The sequence below is a fragment of the Crocodylus porosus genome, unplaced genomic scaffold (genome assembly GCF_001723895.1).
Source record: "Crocodylus porosus isolate Cpor-Errol unplaced genomic scaffold, CroPor_comp1, whole genome shotgun sequence".
NCBI lineage: Eukaryota > Metazoa > Chordata > Crocodylia > Crocodylidae > Crocodylus > Crocodylus porosus.
This window is the reverse complement of record NW_017728906.1, coordinates 146,550,069-146,553,472: the sequence shown is the minus strand read 5'-3', so window position 1 is coordinate 146,553,472 and position 3,404 is coordinate 146,550,069.

Sequence of the window (3,404 nt, the reverse complement as noted above, 5' to 3'; positions counted from 1 at the left end):
CCCACGACTTGTCTTCAAGGTGCTTACAATAAGGAGCTCTAGGAGCTTACAGTATAGGCAGGCAAATAATATAAGGGAAGGCAAAACATACTGGGCGATGAGAAAACAGATCAGAAATAAATGTTCATGGTTTGCTGAACAAGTTATAACTTGTTGACTAAGTTCAATTTAAAGAAAAATTAAGATATGCAGAGATTAACTATTTTGCACATGGGGATTTTCTGGCGAGTCAACAGCATTAAACTTACTAAGCAACAAACAGAGAAAGGGATTTCTTTATCAATGCAGAGAACATGTTCCAATACAGGGGTGGCCAACCGGCAGCACAACTGCCACAAGTAGCACAGAGGGTAGCTTTTGTGCATTACACAGATCAGAGAGGGAAATATGCAGTACAACAGCAGGAAACAAAGCAGCAATTCAGGCAGGGAGCACAGGGAAGGAAGCAAAAAGCAGAATAGATCAGACAAGGAGCAAAGGGGAGCAGAAAGCAGACCAGCGGATTAGGCAGGGGAGGCAGATCAGAGTGACATTTGGGGAAGGTGTTAAAACTAATTTGTAGCACACCTGCCACAAAGGTTGGCCCCCACTGTCCTACCATATCAGTAGGATATGCTATTAGCACCTGTAGTGCATCACCTTAGGACCCTAGCTCATGGTATTTCTTATATAAGGTAACCCTTCTATACAAGAAAGAAAATATTTAGCATAGGTACAAAAGAGAGAAAAATGTTCATGTGGTCTAGAAGCTACAATATTTAAATATGAACCAACTTTATAAACAGCCCAGGTTATACTACAAAATGCTGATGATAATTTAAATATTTTTTAGTATAGGGCAGAATTCAAAACAGATATATTTTATAAGAGGAACATAGGTTTTAGAGTCAATCACAGAACTGTACCTCGTGAAAGCAGCCATAATGAATCATGGTGAATAGAAAACATCTAATCCGTTTTCCCGTTATAAGAGGGTAATGCTGCTTTTAGTTTATCTGTTAAACCCAACATGTTACAAAGGCCTTTGGTTTCTGATAACCTTATATGGCAGCTCCTCAAAGAAACAAGTTCCAGTAAGCTTATCTCCTTAACAGGCTCCAGACCTAACCAGATAAATAACTACCTCAAAAAAGAAAGAGGATTAAGAAGAAAGTCTATAAGGAACGATCAAAAAAATAAAGCTGCATCAGAGTGTATAAGGATAAAGCAAAATTGTCAGAAGTTAAGCGAAGTTCGACCTCAACAAGGATATTAAAACTAACAGCAAAACCTCCTCCCCTGCTAACTTTAAGTAAAAGAGAGAGAACAAGGAAAGAAGTAGAGTGTTATTCAGTAAAGCATGGTCTAAAAACCTAAATGAATCATTTGCTTCAGTTTTCAGTAAAGGTGCTGATTAACAAAGGAGCAAAGGCAGGATTACTAATGGGAATCAGAAATTTGACATGGAAATTAGCACAACTGAAGTGGAAGCTGAAGTCAAAGAGCTTAATGTACTCATGACAGGGAGAGGAATATGAATCTGGACACTCTCCATTACAAAATTCTAAAAGTAGTAGAGACTTTTAGAGCAAGTGTTTTTAATACATGCATCAAATCTAGACAAGGATCAGAGAAAACCAAATGGAGTATTTATATCTAAAAAGCAGGAGAGAAAAAAAGAATGATTCAGGTAACTTCAAGCCTATTATCTGGACCTTGATGGTTTGCAAAGCTTTAAAATGAATTTTGTAGGGAAAAATAATTAAATACCGTACAAGGAGGTAAATGGAAAGCAGGATGAAATGCAATGAGGTAGACTGTGCCAGACCATGCTGATAGTTTTTTTTTGATAAAGCAACAGATTTTCTAGACAAAGAAAATACTGCAAATCCTGTGTGCAGGGGCTTCAGTAAAGTCTTTGATACACTGTACCAATTATTAGTTATTATTAGAAATTAGTAGTTGAGATGGGAAATGGGGGAGTTTAGTACAGGAATTAGGAACTGGGAAAGGAATGGACTAAAGGGGAGATTGTAACAGGTAGCGATGAAAGTAGTAGTATTAGCTGGTGGGAGTTTAACAGTGGACTTCCTCAAGGATCAGTCTTGGAAGCAATCTTGTTAAACATTTACATTAATTACCCTGGTACAATAAGGATGAATATGGTGGAGAATACAGTCATTACAGAATAGGGCTGGTATAGAAACTGGTTAACCTTGAGGACTGAGTATAGAGGAATGGGATGTAATTCAGTAGGACAAGATGGGGACCTACTTACAAGAATTTATACTATAATCTGGGAACTCATCACTGGGAAATAGCTGAGGAAGAGAAGGACCTGGGTATACTATATGATCACAAAATGACTTGGCTGTCAATACAGTGAAGCCCCAAAAGAGGCAAATGCAATTGTAGGATGTATCAGTGGAGATATTCCCAGGAGAAGAAAGTATTATTACTCTTGTAAAAAGTACTGGTAAAATCTCACCTTCAAAAAGGATAATTTCAAATGAAACAGGTGCAGAGAAGGACTACTAGGATTGTTAGAGGAATGGAGATCTTATCATATGAAGGTGTTGAGGGAGTATATGACTTTTGCCTATAAACACATCAGGGGTAAACAGCAGGGAGGGAGAAGAACTATTTAGGTTACTGAAAATGTAAACATAAGAATAACTGGATATAAAATGGCCATGAATAAGTTTGTACTGAAAAGTCAAAGAAGATCTTGTCTATTAGGTTACTGGGGAACTGGAGCAGTCTCACAAGTGGAGCAATGGGGAGCAAAAAACCCTAACCCAATACATTTATGAATGTTATATAGACTGGACTTGGCCATGCGGGGAGGTCCTTTCCAGTCCTATGTTTCCACATGCTCTTTACTACTGATTATTGTAGTGTTGAACGAAGATCACTATTACTTTTTCCTTTGACTAAGGAGGCATTCAGTGAACATATTGAAGTGTGGGACCTCTAAATGATGGTCTCTGGATGGAAATTAAGGAGTCCCTTGACATTTCTCCCAGAACACATACTGGAAGAAACATTTCATTCTTATCCTGCTTAATGCAATGTAAATAACACAGTTGACTAAGTACTTGATTACTTAATTCAAGGATTCTCACCCAGGATGATTTGAGGCAAAGGTATGCAAACATGATTCATAAGATAAATGCAGAGATTTCAAATAGGAAACCATGGTGTTAAAAATATTCTGGCCCATTGTGGTCTCTCAGTTCTCTGCAACAAAATTACTTTATTATTTTTCTGTAGTCAAAGAATGAGTCAAAACTAAGAGCGCATACCTTGAGTCTAAAAAGGCTGAGAACCATTCATAGTTTCATAGTAGCTAGAGTCGGAAGGGACCTAGGTAGATCATCTAGTCCGACCCCCTGCCTTGGCAGGAAAGAGCACCGGGGTCAGAT